This window comes from Halyomorpha halys, unplaced genomic scaffold, assembly GCF_000696795.3.
Source record: "Halyomorpha halys isolate HHAL.00 unplaced genomic scaffold, Hhal_1.1 Scaffold164.1, whole genome shotgun sequence".
NCBI lineage: Eukaryota > Metazoa > Arthropoda > Insecta > Hemiptera > Pentatomidae > Halyomorpha > Halyomorpha halys.
The window spans coordinates 1362445-1382284 of record NW_027108420.1 but is presented as its reverse complement, the minus strand read 5'-3'; the positions used below and the strand labels follow the sequence as shown (position 1 = coordinate 1382284).

Here is a 19840-nt window from a genome sequence, read left to right as displayed (position 1 = left end):
GATTTAATAAATACATTTTTTCTAATTTTAGAATTTTTCTATTTAATATTCTAAGGGAGAATCAAATGTAGGCATATAGGTTAATAATAAAAGGAAAAAATGAATAATTTTATAGGGAAAAGTAAAAAAAAAAAATTAAAATGAAAATACAGAAAAATATTAAAACAACAAGAAAAAAAATCATGAACAACTATAATATAATAACATATATCATGTATTTTAATACTTACTGTTTATGCCTCTGTAATATAAGATAATAAATAATTGTCTAACTAGTATACTGCTTTAGTATGCTGTGTGTATACTCAACCCAATGCAGGGATTTTTTTTTTTTTTAATAAAGTGTTTCTCTCTCAACTAATCAAAATTCTTCTATAATTATAACACTTTAAATCTCTAGAGGTGTCTGTTCAACCAGCAAAGCGGACCCTCCCCACTCACCATATTACAAACGCGCACTTGCCGCCTTCGACTCTCCACATACACAGGACATCAATTAACAGTTATTTAACCTATACCCCTTGAAATACCTTTGGGTAAAAGAAGAACGCACATGTATCTTACACATTTATTTTGTACCTAATTATTTTTGTTTTTTCCACAAGAGGGTACGAAAAAAAAGTGTCTTTTCGCGTACGTCTAAAACCCCACATAATCAATTTCTGAAAACAAATCAAATCGCTAAAACAATCATACGAGGTACACCACGCCAATCTAGTAATAAAGAAATTCGAAAACAAGAAGGTATATTTTAAAAATTAATGGCGGAAAAAGTTAATTTATTAATACTTAATAAGCTGGCCATGAGTATATATTGTAGAGAGGAAAATACCAATCTATAAATTCTACACAGAACCTTTATAGAATCTGAAAAATTGAAGGGCCTGGAGTGAAAATTCCTAAGCAACGATCAGGCAAAAACATGGATAAAAAAATACAATCTATCAAAAATATTCCTATAAATGTGAAAAATGAGGGAACGGTAGGAGGCAGACGAAGGCAGACAGGTACCGCAGGAACCCCCGGACAAATTGATGGCCCCACAATTAAGCAATCTCGACCAGTTACCCCCCTCCATCAATTTAGAAAATATTTAGTAGCTATCGAGAAGGCTCTCTTCTCATCTCACTGAATTGTTATAACAGTGATTTTCATACCTCTCAATTACCTTCCGTCCCTTACAGAAATACAGAAATAACTATAATCAATTTAAAGATTATATTACAAAAATATTTTACAATCAATATGCAATATATAAAATCAATATTTATTTTTTCGTACTTTATGCGCTTCCATACCGTTAATCCGATTATGATGGAGCTTTATGCGAAATGTTCAGGATTTTTACGGTAAAATTATAGGCTATTCCGATGTTTTTCGGTAAAAAAATAAGTTATTAACCAAATTAAGCGTTTTTGGCGCGTAGCTCAGAAAGTATAAATTTTTTTTCGTAGTTGTTATATGCCAATCGATTAATCTCTTTCTGCAGAATAAGAAAAACATATTATTCATTCTATTAATAAATGATTTGTATTTAGTAAAAAATCTTTTTTTAGTTATTTATTTATTGCTATTTACAATTGTACATTATAACACATTTAGTATATTTTGATAAGTTAAATTGGAGTGTTACAGGCGTGTAGAGAAACTACCCATTGGTAGCACTCTAATGACATTTTACATTAGCTGGTCTCGTGGCCATCTTATTTTCAGGCGCCTCGGAGGATTGTCAGGAATGGAAGAGGAAGCAAGGTTAGAAACTAGGGGGAGGGGGAGGGTTTGAGTGGCTAGGGAGTTTGTAATTGAAGGAGTGATAAATGGTTCGGGCTAGATCGGTTACATATGGATGGAACATTAAGGTCTTTATGTATGATTTTATTTGTGACAAAGTATTGAGGATTTTGTGAAGGATTTTGGATTGTAAGGATTGGATAAGAGAGGAATTCGAAGGTTTAGTGGAGCCCCAAAGCTCCAGATAGACCTTATTAGTCATGTAGATCAGTACTTTGTAATGGATAGGAAGTTTAGACCAGTAAGTGCTGTAATAGTCGAAATGACGAGCAGTTTCCAGTCTTTTTCAGTCTTGTGTGAGGATTACAGGCAAGTCGTTTGTCCAGATGTAATCCAAGGTAGCGGATCTGCTCGACAGGGGTAAGATCAACATTATTAAAGGAAATTGTAGGGCAGTCGGTAGGTTTACGGAGAAGGATAAAGGTGATTTGATGGAATTTGTTGGGATTCAATAAAAATTAAAAAATAATAATGAGAATTTCAATAAAGTAGGTAACAAAAAAATTTTTTTTTTATCAAACTCGTTTACAGCATCGCCTGAAATCTTTAAATTTCGTTTTTCAAAAAAATTAGAAAATTTTCAGCTTGATTCTAGGGTTTTAATTTGATTTGATTAAAGGATTTTTTTTTTCTTCTGATGACCTTTGTTCACATAATAGTTCATAAATAAAGCAAAACATTCCGAACGTTTTGTTTTATATCTCCGGTTCTGATTTGTTTAATTAGATCCGGTTTGCGCTCAATGGTGCAGTTTATAGACTTACTCTAATCCACTCCCGATATAAATTACAGAATTTCTGGATAATAATCGGTTAGTTATGAAATTCATCTAATAGTACAAAACGAAACTCTTAGGATCCTTAACCTCATAAGTACCACATCATGAATTAATAAAAATCACATAAATAAAATAAATTTGATCCAAATTCAGTCTCAAAACAATTTATATTTCTTTTCAAGTCAGACGATTCGGCCATCCTCAAGGACAATCTTAAATACAATTTATGAACTACATAAATTTTAAAAAACTTTATGCAGGCTATTAATTTCAGTCCACAATTAAATCATATTAAATTAAAAATTAAAACTTTTAATCACAGTTAATTTTCACTATTATAATTTATCACAATAATTGTAACCTTCCAATAAAGTTATTATTATTTATTTAATTTAAACAATAATAACCAGTCTCAAGAAAGTGAAAATATTATATTTAATAAAAATTTTAATACTGGGAATATAATGATAACAAACGTAGGAAATAGGAGTATTAAAGTAAAATTGATTTAGGAAGGAACAAAAATCTAGTGCATTAAACATTTATTTACCACCCTACGCATGCGTCACAAAGGTTCGTGAGTATTAGTTAGCTCCTATTAAATTTATCCTTGTTTTTGTTTTTTTTTGACAAAATAAAAAACCTAAGATCCAGGAAAAGCGAAAATTATGAACAAACATTTTTTATTTTTCTGTTATTATAAAATGTGGGTTTCTCGAATATAAATGTTGTTTTAGCCAAGAGTACAAATGTTTAACAAATAATAACGAAATCATAACGCAATTGGAAAAGATTCCATGGTTTCGACATTTCCTGTTCGAATCGGATGTTTCCCTATTTTCTTCTTTAGTTATTCAAAAATTCTTTAACATTTATTTATCCATTGTTTATTATTCCTTACTACGAGAACTATATACTTTAATAAAAAAAAAAAAAAAATGAAAGTACTTTAGAGGAAGACTTTTCCAAAAATTTGTCATGTAAGTCCTGTCAGACTTTTTCAATGGGGATAAGAGATTTCAGACATTGGCATTTCCGGTTTAATTAAAATCATTAGAGCCATTTTGGAGAAAATCTAAAAAATGGAAAAGATCGATTCTATAAAGAGGTACTTACGGTGGTCGACTTTATCGAAAAAGTTGCTGTCACATCCCAAGTATATACCCGTCTAAAATATGTAATTTCATTATATATAATCTTTTAAATTTCTTAAGACTTGTATTTATTATTTAAATAAATTAATTGGTATCAATTTATGTCTCAACACTATTTATTACACCACCAACAGTCCAACGTTTAGGCCAATTCACCATCCTCAAGGACAATCTAAGTATAATTTTTTATTTTTAGGTTAGCTTAACACTATCATGATAAATGATACATAATATATGATAGTTGATCGTGTTAAATTAATCTAAAAATATAAAGTTTAAAAATTAATGAAATTGTGACAAAATAGGGTAATTCAAATTGTAATTAATGACCCGGGCTGAATATCCTGCTAAACGTTTTTTAATAGCACTGGCTCTGAGGTGTAAATTATATTTAAGATTGTCCTTAAGGATCGCCAAATGGTCGAAACGTTGGAGTGTTGATGATGTAATAAAGAGTTTTGAGATATAAGGGATACCAATTAATTTATTTAAATAAAAAACGTAATTTCATGTTCGAACGAATATTCGTTCACACTCAAACACAGACCATTCCGTTATTATTGTTATTTAAATGAGGTGACCTCAAAACGTGCATTTCTGTCGATAACTTGAATTTTTAACGATCCCAAAACGTCCCCTTAATATATATTCTACATATAGGTAAGAAAAAAGAGAAAATATATTATTAGATTCATTTCTTTCCACTTAAAAAACGTTTTTTAACACACGTTCATATGTAATTATTTATATTATATAAAAACACTCCGAAGTAGTAGATAAAAGGATTTTTAAATTGTGATTATCAATTACCAATACAATTAAATGTTACTATGGAAACACGTATATGACTCCTCTAAGTGGAATTCAATTATAATAGTGATGAAATAATTATTTTTGATCACTATTAAACAACTTTAACTAAAGGTGTCTATTGAGGCTCCAAAGTGCAAAAGATCTTACAGGACAACAAATTTACTTATTGATTCACGAGGAAAAAAAATACAAAAAAAAAAAACCAACTTAGGTATATAATTCGATCCTTTTAGGGGAAGTGGAAGTTAACTGTATTTAACAATTTCGGAAGAGAGCTCTTGGGTGAGAATGGGGAGAAAAAGCAGGTAAAGGTGAACAACGCAATATGTTCATATTTTCAATAAAGAGACAAGTATTGTGGAACGGTGTATGGTCGGAAAGATGAGACGGTACGACGAGCAACAATTGGATGGGCGTTCGATCCTAACATGAGCTTCCTGTAGATTGTCCGAGGAGTAGATGGGAACATCTGCTCCATCCGTACAACCCTTCCCAAAGGTGTTCAAACATCCAAAGCACCTTGACTCTATCGTGTTTGTAAACCCTTGGCGCAATATGTGGCTCGTTAGGCCAGGTCGACCAATTCGGACCCGCTGCAGGTGGGATTCTCAAGCTGCAATGGAGGATCTGAACTTTGGGTGGGTAATAGCAATCTTTCAGGTACATTCACTATTAACCCCTAAACTCTTGGGATCGGATAGGTTCTTAAAAAAAAAAAAAATTAACATAGACATGAATGATACCATATCTAATATACAAAAATCAATATTTATTTGTTAGTACTTCATGAAAGTCTAGAAAATGTAACATTAAGAAGAATAACGCACCGCAATAATAAAGCATAAAATGTTAAAATCTTAGGTACTTTACCATTATTTTTACAGAATTATCTGAAAATTTGTGGATAACAATTTATTTAGAAAATAATTAATACATCTAAAAAAAAAAAAAAATTAAATTTATCAAACCACCCAATAATTTGGTAAACGTACCTTAAACTATATGGTACCAAATCTGTTCAATCGCTTACTTGAAGAACTAATAAATAAATTAACCATAACGAAAACTAAATTTTTTTATTATATTGCGTATTATCTTGTTTTATTTAAATTATTATATTAATGAAGTGTAGATAGTGGACCGTAGATTAATGATTGGAGAAGTTTGTCGGGGGGTGCGGTCAGCAAAGAACAGGGTTGTTATCACGTCGTTGGAATGAAGACCTGAAACTCAGGTCGAAACATCGGCATAAAATAAATAAATATGGTTATGTTTATTTATGTTGTTCTTTGCTGACCGCACCCCCCGACAAACTTCTCCAAGCATTATTATATTAATTCACTAATTTTAAATTTGCAGGTTTATTATTCACTTCAAAATCCTTTCAGTTATTATTATTATTATTTAATTCTTTTAATAATTTTTATTTTTACTTTAATTATATTGTATTAGTTATTAATTAAATTATTAGTTGTATCACTTGAGGTCAGTTCATATTGTACTTATCTAATTTAAAAATTATATGGCCTCCTCAACGCCCTAATAGTCAAAATTGTAATAATTACATTTTACTTATGTCTATCATTTTTCTAACTATACTTGGCAGAGTCATCAATTTTGACTAGTAATTATACATAGTTTTTCGTTAAAGTAATCAAACATTTGAGTGAGATAACTGACTTTTTTTCACCTGACTCTTATGCTACTTCTAATGGAACGGCATTGGAGGAATCCAACCATTTTTTTAACCAGTTGTCCCGTTCTTTTTGTAACTAGAAAAACATAACCTGATACATGCCAATACTGAATAATATAAGTTCAAATTATTTGTAAAAAAAATCTGTACCCACAGGATCTAAAATTGTTATTTATAAATATAACTAAAAAATAAAATTAGATTCGGATATCTATATTCTGACTAAGTAAGATGTGTAACTTTTAACCATTTGAAGTTATAAAATAGGCAGTAATTTTTTTATTTTTTAATTTTTTATTCATTACTTTATTTGTGAGAAATGTAAATAATATTCACAGCTTATGGAGTATCGATTGTCTAATATTCTGTTATTATTATTGTATAAGGAGATGTTTGGGGGTGTGAACAACTTATTTATCAGTGTTAACGTTTCGTCAAAACTTTCAGGCCTACATCAGGGTTAAGAAGAAAAATAAAACAAGAAAACAACCATAATAAAAAAAAAAAGAAATATAGAATAACAAAATAAATAAGCAGGTAACAGATAATATAAGAACATAAGAATTGGAGTGAATTTATTGTAGTATATGACAAGAAAATTGAAACTCAGTGGGAATATAGTAATATAAAAATTTAAAATAAATGAAGACAAAAAAAAAATATAAAGATATGAAAATAAACATATGTAAAAATTGGAAATTGTTTAAAATGGAATTTATGTAAAAATAAAATTCATAAAGAAAAACTTGACAAATTTAATTTTCTAATTGTTCTTACAGATTAAAAAATCTCATAATTATTTTTTTACATTACATCAATTTTAAACAATTTTCAATTTGTACATATATTTACTTAGTTTATTTTCATTTTATTATCTTTAATATTTTTTTTTTCTCTTCATTTATTCTTAATTCTAATATTACTATATTCCTATTCAGTTTCAATTTTTTTGTACTATAACACTATACATTTACTCCAATACTACTTATAGACCTATATTATTAGCTATCTTTTTATGTGTTTAGTTATTCTTTACTTCCTTTTATTCATTATGGTTTTTATTATTATTCATTCAGGCCGAAACATTGGCACTAAGTTTCTCTTGTTTGTGATACCCCGAACCATCTTCCCTCATATATAATACACGTCAACTACTAATTGATTATTATTATTATTACTTAATATAAATAAATTTTGATTAATTATTCTTTCTGAATATCAATATTTGTATGTATATTGTAAGTCATTTATTGTATTGGTCAATCCTCATTGCATTGGGGCTGTACCAAAAACAAATAAATATATTTTTTTTTTCAAGTGTCATTAATATATTAATTATATGTTGACAAAATAGCAACTTATACAAAAAAAATAAAGGCATAGATTCTAAGAATATTGTTCAATATAAATAAAACTATATATATTGTACAATATATAGTATAATTGTAAATGAAAACTAGAATGCGTCAAATGACCAACGAGACAATGGCCTTATGATGACCATTTTTATATTGGAAAATTAAATGAAAATTTTTCAAGCAAGAATAAATAACTAATAATTAATTTGTTGCGTTAATGTATTCAATAAGTAATATACATACACATACATATTAATTTGTAAATGTAAGGCATACCTCAGAGGCGTGGTGTATCGCGTGCATTTCGATCAGCTTCGTTGAACACAGCTAACTACCTGAAAAAACATATAATAATTACTAAATTTAACAAATAAGTTTTAACGAATAATTTTCTAATAATAATCAATGAGTTCAATTGAAGATGAGTATCTGTTAAGCTGTGTTGTCCCTAGTTGATGGATCTTGTCTATACTACTGATGTGAGATGTGCTATAATTGTTCTATATTTATGTAACCATGTGTTTTTCAAACCTGGTGATCTCTGATTGGCAGGAAACATTGACCGAATAGTGGAATACAAAATACTAAGGAAGCTATAAATGAAGTGAACAATTCTTCCTTCATTGTAACTGTCAATCAAGTGAAAACTAAGGAAAACTATTTGTTTCGTTTTTTATTAATTACAATTTACAATTGTATTGAATAATATACAACATGGAAATGTTATGTGAGTTTTATTACTCATGGAGAATTTCCCCATTACTAGAGTAGATATCGACGCCATCTTCTTTTCAGAAGATATAAAATATTGAAGGAGCAAGAAACTTCCCTTCAGTATCTTATGGAGATTGTCTCTGCCTCCTCCTAATATTTCACATTCATTTACTTAAAAATAACACATAAAAAAAGTTGAATGAATAATAAAGGCAATAATCATACCTCGTTTAACTTAAAATAATGATACTGCCTGGTTTACTCATCTGAATTGAAGGTTTTTCCATTCAAAAATTTTTGTAAGGTACAGAAAATGTGGTAGTCTGTCGGGACAAGATCCCAGGAGTAAGGTGGATCTGGTAAAACAGACCATCCAAACTCAAGAATTTTTTTTGAGTCATCCTTGCTGTTTGTGGTAAAAAAAAAATGACGTTATTCCGATTGACGAGTACAGGACACTTTTCGTGGAGTTTCTCTTGCACTCTTTGCAACTAATAAACGTATATATCACCAGCAATCATCTCATTTGACTTCAACAACTCGTGGTGAATTATTCCTTGACAATTCCACCATCCACAAAATAAATTTTTTTTACCATGGATGTTTGCTTTCGGATCAGGTAGGGGTGGTTGATCCTTATCAAACCACTGTATTTTGCGGACGATATTGTCATAAACAACCCATTTTTCATCGCATTACAATCCTGTTTAAAATTTTTTCAATTTTAACTTTTGCGAGCAGACTTAGGGATTGACATGCGATCTTTTTTTCCGTTCACTGAGATTATGTGGTACCCATACTCCTAACTTACTGACCTTTCCTAAATTTTTCAGGTAGCAGTTAACAGTCGATTGAGGTGTATCCAACCTTTCTACTATACCTCTTGTTGATTGACGTGGATTTTGCTCAAATGTGGACTTTAAAAGGTAGTCGTCAAAGTCAGAAGGACGTCCGACCCTCGGTTCGTCTTTTAAGGTCGTATCTCCAGAACGACATATAATATTACATATAATATGTATGGGGAGTGGATAGCTCATTGGACTCAGGACTCGGGTTCGAATCCTGCTGGGGCGGATAATTATATTCTATTTCACTGTAGCCGTGAGTTAGCCCTGTGGGTACGGGAGCCCTCGTCAGTCCACCCGGCCTTGTAAAGCTGATATCCTTAATTGGGTAAAAATCAGGTGGTAGAGTGTGATTAGGACGAAATTACCTCATTGTACAACCGTTAGTCTAGAATAATACTTCCTTACCTAAACCTTCATGAGTTGTAAAGGTACAGTTTTAAATTTAAATATAATATGTAAAAAAATACTTCATTTTTAATTTTCCTTGGGATTTAAATTTTTTTTAATGAGCATTATTTTTAGTTTATACTTTGGATTTATATATGGATATAACCATAAAAAGATTTTAAAAAAGTCATAATATGGGGTAATGAAGACTGATAAATCTATTATATTATAAAAAAACTTGGCCTTTAGTATTTTAAAAACATTTTTATTAGAACTAACAAATAATTTAATAAGTTCACGAAATGTTAAAGATCCATTCAAAATTTAAAGATTTTTTTTTCGATTAATATTAATTTATCAATTTGGCTTTTCTAATGAGAGTATCTGGAATATGATTGGATTTGCTAAGTGCAGAACGGTGCACCGATTTCATGCACACACGCCCGCCATAGAGAAGAAAAGCCGGAAAAGAGGGGATGCGATTGATATAGAGAACATGAATGAAAATGGGGGCCTTTTGTTGGTCAGCCTTGTCCCAAGGACGGGTACATACGCCACATACATTTCTAATTATCCCATTCACTCCGCTCCAGAGCTCTCCATTCACCTTTTAAATGACCTTCCCTTCTATATGCAACTCGTCAGCTCCGATTCCCATGTATTTATAATAGTTAAAATAATATAATAATTATGAGAGATAGTTGATCGTGGATGACATATACGAAGATGGTTGAGGTTGCGGTCAAAATAGACCACAAATAATTTGATGTAACTTATTTAATCGTGTCAACGTTTCGGCCAGAATTTCTAGCCTTCATCAGGGCTAAGAACAGAACAAGATAACAACCAATGAATACAGAAAATATAAACAGAATGACTTAAAGTGAATAATTTTACAGAATGGAATTAATAAAATAAAGTGATGAGAGAAGTATAAAATAAAATGTATACATAGGTAATTGAATAAATAAGTAAAACAACATAATTAAGGAAATAAAATAAAAATAAAGTCATATAATGCAAAGAAATATGAATATATTACTTATTAATAATTTAAAAATTAAAATATGGAAAGAAAAATAAAATTCAAAGAAAGAAAATATATGTAACCATAATAATTGATAAAGAGGAAAAATATAAGTACAATAATATAATATTATGAAAAGAAAATAGCTTGCGGTTTGCGGTCAAGAAAATAGCTATTTATTTATTGCCGACGTTTCGACCAGAATTTTAGACCTTCATCAGGGCTAAGAAGGAAAATAAAACAAGATAACAACCATAATGAATAAAAGAAAATACAAAATAACTAGACACATAAGTATGTAATAGATAATATAGGTCCATAAGTAGTATTGGAGTAAATTTATAGTGTCATATTACAAGAATATTGAAACTGAATAGGAATATTGTCATTAAAATTAAGAATAAATGAAGAAAAAAAAATTAAAAAAATGATAAAGATATGAAACTAAACTAAGTAAATATATGTAAAAATAGTATTTTTTAAATTGTTGAGGTGAAAAACAACTTCCAAATAGAATAAACTATTCTACATTTTGCTTGTACAACGTTATGGGAAAATTATCCCATATTCATGCACCTTTGCATCCTAAAATTGTAACAATAAAGTTATCGTTATTAACAATTTTTATCTATGTATATTTAAAATTCTTATAATCACATTTATCACATAGTCGTTTTTTCAATATCATTTTGAAATCATGTCATCTATACACTTATAGTTTAAATTTTTTTTATAACTACATTATTTAAATTATTGTCTTTCACTAGTGGTGCATTCATCTATCTCTGTAGCACAAAGCAATGCTCTTTATTAGACACTACCTCTTTGGACCATATCAACATGCCCAATATGCTGTTGTTTTTTTTTTTTAATGATCGGACAATTTTATTCCCAAATATTTCCCCTGATTTTTTATATTTATATGACCAATTTATTTATTAAATCGACATAATGTGTATTTAAATGTTTAGTGTCTGTTTTATATTTTACTGAGTTTCTCATATTTTTAGTTATATGAATTGCTTCTAGAAACCTGCTTTTAGTGTTTTGCTATTAGGGAGGTACAATTACAATTTTATGATGTAAAGGTGCTAGGTAAACCCGAAACGTTGTACAAGTAAAATAAAGAATAGTTTATATTCTATTCGGAAGTTGGTTTTCACCCCAACGACTTAAAAAATTAAAAAATATAAATCACCGTACTAAATAAGAAATTCCAGAGTAAAAATTGAAAATTGTTTAGTTGAAGTAATGTAAAAAAAAAATCTATAAAGAATAATTTGTATGTGATTAAAGAAATATGATATTTGACAAAATTAACACAAAATGTTAATTTCTAGTTGTTCGTATAAAATATTATATTTTGAAAAAATATATCTCTAGACCCATAAGACGCACATATGTCTGCCAGCACTCAAAATAAAGGAAATTTAACTTACTATAAAGTAGTTTATGACACTTATCTTCGTAGGGGTAGTAGTTTATATGATATTCACATATGAATATAAATTTGGTAAATGAAAATTTGTCCGAACAACTATAAATCAATTTATTTGAGTAAATTTCATGAAAACTACTACTCCTATGAAAATAAACATCATAAACTACTTTATAGCTCATTAAACTAGCTTTAATTAGAGTGCTAATAGGCATCTGTACGTCAAAGGTTTTTGAAATATAGATTTTTCAAAATAAATTCACTAACTCCTGATCTTTCATTACGTTCCATACAGCATTTTTTTAAAAAGCTATATCTCGAGAACTATTGAATGTAAATAGCTCTATTAGGGGTTACATTTTAGCAAATTTACTCTACTTTAAATGATGCTCTCTCTCAGATTTTCTATTGTTGTCGGTAGTTGTAAAGATATAGAGCTCCGAATAAAAAAAATAATTATTTTTAACGTTTTGAAACAACCGCCATTTTTATTCCCCCTATCTATACTTGCCATACTCATCAATTTTTACTACTAATTATACCTAGTTTTCAATTAAGTAATCAAAAATTGGGGTGAAATAACTGCCTTTTTTCTCCTCTTGGGCTCTTGTACTATACTGTTAACCAACGTCGCCACTTTACAGGACTTTGTCAGGGGTGTCATATTGAATAAAATAGTTGTCATCGTTGTTTCAATCTGACAGCCCTGACGAAGCTCTGCAAAGTGGGACGAAACGTTGGTTAACAATAGTCTTTTTTATTATGTATACATATACAATAGTATATTTTATTACTATTATGACACCTTTATGGACCGCCACCCGGACTATCATCCTACAATTTAGTTTATTTCCTTATCTTTATCTGTATTTTTATTTAAATTATTTTTTTCTTCATTAAATCTTAATTTTAATATTACCATATTCATCAAAGATAAAATAAAAAGATATAAGCAGGTAAGGTTAAAAGAGTGACATAAAATAAAACAGATGTATAGATAGAGCTATACAACCAAAAACCTAACTAAAGATGTAAGAAACATAATGTTAAATACAAAAAAATATTTAATAACATAATAATGCCTAATGAACTGATACAGCAGAATATATATTATTGAGCTTATCAATTAATTAACTAAAGAGACTGTTTAGTTAACATAATTATCACCTCAGTTAATATATAGATCTATTCAATAAAATATATTCTGTTGTATTAGTTTTATCACTCATTATTATGGTAGGAAATATTGAAATTTCCATATCAATATATTTAGTTGATTTTTCACCCAAATAATTATGTTTATTAATAAATATCTCAGTTAATATGCCTCCTAAGTTAATCAAATTAATAGACCTTTTCAATAATACATATTTTGTTGTATCAGTTCATAACTCACCATTGTTATTAAATATTTTTTTGTATTTATCTTCATTCCCCTTATTATTTTATTTAATTTAAGTTTTTGATATTTTATATACCTCTACCTTTACATCTTTTGATGTAAGTGACATAACATTTACGCTGACTCTACATTCTTTGTATATTTTTATTTTTAGCCCTGATGAAGACCTAAATTGTGGGTCGAAACGTCGACAAAAATAGTTTGAAACAATTTGTCTTCTTGACCACTCCTTCAAATTAACATGGTCAATTATTAACATACAATATAAAAGAAAGATATACCCTTTAAATTATAAATTCAGATTCTCTGAAATAATACTAATATATAATTCGTCATTTTTTTTTCAGATAAGTAAGAAAATACTAAAATAAAAACTATTAGAAATAAAAATGTTCCCTTTTATAAATGAATAAAATAAAAAATCAAATAAATATATTTCGTTCATTTTATAATAAATTTGGCCAACTGGCTTTAAAAAATAGAATAATTTAAAAAAAATGGTTCACCTATCTCACAACTTTCATTTACCACTCTAGTACATTTCACAACAGCTATTTCTTTATGGTTCAGGATTATATTACTTCCGCTAGCTATATATTTCATATATAGGTGAGTAAAAGTAAAATCCAACTATTGGTATGACAACCGTGGAAAAACAACAATTATTAAATTCCATTTTTTTTATAACTATTGACAAGGAAGATGGTTATTTTTTTTTTAAATTTTGATCAAACATTTTTTATTTTTCTATTGCTATGAAAATTGGTTTTCAGTGGCTTCGCGAGGTGTGACGAACGATTATAACTTTGTTCCTATAATACAACAGTTTAAAAAATATGACAAAGCCGTTTACTACGAAATGGGATCGGAAGAGATCGGGTGCTCACGGCTATTTCCGATTTCCCATTCTGTCTAGGCCAGTTGTGTGAAAACAGAATTCTCCTTTAATTAATAATAATACTCTTTTATATCTCGTATTTATTTAAATGTATAACTATCATTTTAATTTAGATTATTTATTGATTAGTGATACTATTTTTAAAATGTTATACCGAAGAGGAGGTACCGATAGAGACTATGATTTGGTCGACTGTGTATAAAATAGTAGTTAAACTACTAAAGCAGCCGACTGGAACACCGAGGTAGTTAACCTTAGCCACAAAAAATCAGGATCAAGGTAGTCTTGTCAATCGTACTCTTTAGTATCGCTCTTTCCCACGTTTTGTTTTAGTCTTGTTTCTTTTGTTTTGCACTTTCTTCTATCGTTGATGTCTTTAAATAGACCGCAAGCTAGAAGATCACAAGGCGGCATCTAACTTCTACAAAGGACTGCATCGGCTCATCATCTCATTACTTTCATAACATTATTACAAACACTTAATATTATATAAAATAATTAAAAGTTATTTAAATCTAAATAGGCAGTTTTATTAAGAAATATTTGAGCTTCATGGGAAGTAAATTTTACATTATTAGAAACGTAACCAGTGGTCTCAGAGGCAACTAAAATTTCAAATATGATTATTTTTCCAGATTTAAGGACACTTTCGAATACTTAGTGTCCCCAGCCACTTCCAAAGCACTCGGAAAAAGAAGTAGATTATTAAATGTAAAGTCAACAATTCATATCACAAAAATTCTTCACCATCACGATTATTCTAAGCGATGAACCACAGAATTATCATTATTAATCGGCTATCCAATCCGGTGTACAACTTTCCTCCACCAGCTTTCGCCAATTTTCTCAGTTTCTTGCAGTTCCCATCCAGTTTCGAAAATTCAGAAACTTCTTAAGAGCAACACCATCGGCCCATCGTAGCTTGGTCATCATCTTCTTTTAATAAAACGGAACGGTTCCATCAGCGGCTATCTTGGTGGTTCCTAGCTAACTATATTGACGACGTGTCCCATCTCAAGCCTTATAATCATCGCGAGGACTACATCGGGCTCATAGCATCCTAGTTTAAACTCTTTTTCCATTCTCCTTCGACTATAACTGCTTCATAGATGCACCTCAAACGCAAAATATCAAGTATCCTCAGATTGTTCTTTCAAAGGCGGGGTGTTCCAGCTCACAAGCCCGAATTCTAGGTCTCACAACCGTTTAGCAAGATTGGGCGAACAATTGTCCTATGCAGATATAGCTTGATCTTCTGGAGAAAGCTCCACTTCTTAACTCCCATAAAGAAATATCACGGATTTGATACTATGATCCTACACCTGACATCTTGTCATGAGTCACCAATGAGCCTAGATAAACAAAATCCTTAGTCTTTTGGAATTGTTCCTCTCCAAAAGGTCACTTACTCTCCAGGACTTACCGTCTCTCCAGTAACAATATTTAGTTTCTAGAGCTTTGATTTACAGGCCAACTTTTCTCGTAGACCTCACTAGACCAAGAAAAGCATCCGATACAGCTTGGAGGCAACATCCCACGGTCCACCGTCTTTAATTAAGTGGGGGTACCGGGCACTTTCTTAGAATGGAATGGGCACTACGAACTCGAACTATTTGTGAATTTTAATTACCATTCACTTTAATTTTTTCAGTATATTTTCTTTTTTTTCTCTTCTAAAAAGTGTTTATTTTTTTTTTGTAAATATTGCCAATTTTAATCAAACTACTGCTATTTAAACTTATTTTTCTATCCCAGTTTTAGATTAAATTCAAAATGTACTCACGATTTGTTTTTAGTTTAATAGGTTACAAAAAATAAGTATCTTAAAAAAAAAAAAGTAGTTCTGGAAACGGTTTTCAAAACAAAATCTTAAAGTTGTTAAATAGTAGATTAATCCTTAGATAAAAAAATATATCTATAAAATTATAGTTATCTGTATTTACCATAAGATATTTTATTATCACAACTTCATATTATTTCATTTTTTTATTTTTATATAAAAAATGCAAACATTTCGGAGTACTCCATCTTCAACATTCTCTTAGAGATATAAATTTTACTATGGATTCTATGTGTTCCCTGTTTCTGATCCACACAATTATACTTTGTCAATATTTTTAAAAATCCATAACTGAGATACTGAGTACTACGAAATGTCGTTTGTGTATTTGTACATATAAATAAAAAAATATAATTTGGAGTTAAATAAATAAATACTCTTATAGAAAGTACAGATCACTATAATTTTGTACAATATAAGAGAACGTTGAAGATAGAGTGTTCCGAAATGTTTGCATTTTTTATATAAAAATAAAATAATATGAAACTGTGTTAATAAAATATCTTATGGTAAGTACAAATAACTATAATTTTATATATGTATATTTTTTAATCTAAGGATTAATCTACTATTATACAGTTTTTGACATTTTGTTTCAAAAACTGTTTCTGGATACTCCTATAACACGAAAAACAAGGAAAGTACCATATTCCATATACCAACGCATTTTCACGTTAAATCTAACCTTAAAAATTAGTAAGACGCAAGAGTCAAAATTTATTACCTTATATGTTTATTTTATTTTAAAAATGAATTTAACTATCCTTACAAGAAATTTTCGCCTGATTTAGTTCAAGAGTAGAGGGGGGGGGGGGGGAATTGATGCTTACAAAACGAGGATTGAAAATTTAAAAAAAAAAATTGATTGGAATGCTTTTAGTAATTTTATAATTGATTTCTTAATTATTAAAGTGTCAATGATACTATATTTTAATTTTACATAGATTAGGAATTCCCACACTGAATCTAAACGTGAGCAATCATTTTAGTTGTGAGTTAAGAGAAATAGATGAAGAAGAAAAAGAAACAGCTACAGATAAAAAAATATATGTAAAATTATACTTTTCAAAATTATAAGAAAGAATTGACAAAAATAACATCACATTTATATAATAAACCAAACTAAACTATTAAAGTCACTCGTAATTTCATCTGATTCAATTTTAGTAATCGTTATAGAATGATTTGTACTTGACCTAAATAAATTGGCTGAAGAGGTAATATCTTTAATAATCGATACTAATCAAAATTCCCTCCGAATACGCCTAATCATCGATTAATTAGTCGATCCTAATCTCTTTTACTGATTTAGATGAATAAAAATAATTCTAAACAACTTCAAATAAAAATTAAATTTACAACTTGAGACTCTTGATAGAATATTGGATAAATTTCAAAAATATAATGCTAATAATTTTATTTAATAACATCAATTAATAAAACTATCACTATTAAGCATTAAAATTTGATTTGTATGTACATTGGTTTATGTGCAATACATAAAATGATAAGCACCAACTTAAAAAGGAGATTTCAACAAATATGAAATTTATTCATATGAAAATATTGAAATTTATTCAATTCCCTTTATTTAAAAAAGACAATTATTTAAACGTTTTTCTACACCTTCCTTCCTCTATGCATACAATTATTAAAAAAATAATTAAATACACTAAATATTTGTATTATTTGATAGCAATTGCCAGTGTACAAGATTGAAGTACATATTTCAAAACAAAATTTAATAAGCACAATTAATTTGAAATTCAAAACATAGAAAATAAAAAAAAAATGCTTAATTTGTAACAGCAACACAACAACATTTTTAAATATAAAATTATTTAAACTATTACTACTTACTACTACTTCTCTAGCAGTCATTTAATAGATCTAATCACAACTATGTTATGCAAAGCAAATTTATTTGATAACTTAAACATAAAATGTTCAATAAGATGAAATGAGGAGAAACTACATGTAAGAACCACTTAACTCAGTATTTTAAAGTCAAATACAAAACAAATCTAATCAATTATTAAAGTTTAGTGCATTACGGTAATAAAAACAAACAATACATCTGCAGGACCACTATAAAAAATTAGAAACATTAAACAATAATTTATTAACATTGAATAGCTAGTAGAATGATGTAATTTTCATTAATTAACCTTCTTCAATGAGTAATTTAGCAACATAAATTAGTTTACTTTAATACTATTTATACACACAAAGATTGAAGAAAAATCACATTACTAACTTACTATTCCACAAATAGTTTTTAATGGCAACAACTATAGTATTTATTTTAAAAATGTCTAATATATCATCTCACTGATTCACACTGATCTTAGAAACATTAAGTAAACTAGCACAATGCAATTTATGATATCATTAAAAAAATCAGTGTTTCTTGTGGTTTTAAAATTTTAAAGCAAGTGCAACAAATTGTCATACTGAGTATGATAACTTTTTAAAAATTAATGACAACTACAGATAACATGCTTTTATTTATCATTTCTTATTTAATTGCTCACCAGTAAAGTTTTCAGCAATCAACAAGTGTTAATATTCAAACGTGACATAAACTGATAACAGTTTAATCTAAATATGAAATGATTATCAATTTTTTTAGTGTATATAAAAAGATTAACTTACCAAAAACTGAAGAGAAAATTAAAAAACGAAATATCTGTATCCACAAGCAATTTAAGCGGAACAAAAACGTCTAAATAACTAGTAGTTACAAGAAACAACATAACCTGGTCGCGAATTGAGACACTTAGGACTTCGCCGCCATGTTGACATAACGGATTACCGCTTGATAAGCACCTGATACCTGATAAGGGTTTTTTGTTTCCTTCTTTATGATTTTTTTTTTTTATTCGTTTATGTACGGATGAAATACACATGAAAAATTACAAATAATTTTGTACAATGCTCTAAGTAAATTTTCAATACATTTAAAAACATTATCCTTTGAATCATTTATTTATAATTAACAACCAATTGCTTTAAAAAAAATAATAAAACTGGACTTCCATAGGAACAACTATTTATTTGAAATCGATTAATTTAATATTAATATAATTATAATTATACTTATTATTTTGACTATGACTTAAATTTTTTATCTAATGCAAAAAATGACATTTTACCAACTGTATCTAAAATAATGTAAACAAAAAATTAACTTTTCAAATTATTCTTTCATTTATAATTTTTATTTATTTTCAAATACTTCTAATAAAAAGTATAGTATCAATATGTATTTATTTAACAGCAATAATCATAAAATATCATCTATGATTTTTTTTCCTACTGCTGTTTGATGTTGTCAGCCTGGTACTACTACATATAAAAATCTACTGCTGAAAACTGAAACTTACTTATGTTTACAAGTATTATTTATTCTACAAATACTTGTTCTTCTTCTAATTATAATAATATAAATTACTAATAATATACAATGAATTGGGTCAAGTAAGATTTTTCTTGATTTATACTAATTTTTAAGCTCATATGTCTTTTTTATCATTCACCATTTTAGCATGGTGCTATTTTCAAATTCCCGAACTGAACGTTAATTTTCATATCTATTTCTCATAAAATTATCTATTATTAGATTATATTAGTATATTTTAAAAAATAATCAAATATATATATGCACATATATCCAACATTAGACGATAGATAATG

General features: G+C 28.6%; 1 protein-coding gene across 4 annotated transcripts in view; it reads right to left on the bottom strand.

Annotated features, from left to right (window-relative positions):
* LOC106678866 (UBX domain-containing protein 6) overlaps positions 1 to 19043 on the bottom strand; it is a 99742-nt gene extending 80699 nt beyond the window's left edge. The window contains exons 1-2 of one of the 4 annotated variants that reach the window (XR_010843239.1): positions 18800 to 18972; positions 7867 to 7925 (exon numbers count right to left, since the gene is read on the bottom strand). The gene's annotated coding sequence lies outside the window, so the exon portion shown is untranslated. Of the gene's footprint in view, positions 1 to 7866; positions 7926 to 18799 lie in introns of all 4 variants that reach the window. The other 3 variants (XR_001342852.3, XM_067046746.1, XM_014417666.3) reach the window with 3 other exon arrangements.
* Positions 19044 to 19840: the final 797 nt, after the last annotated feature.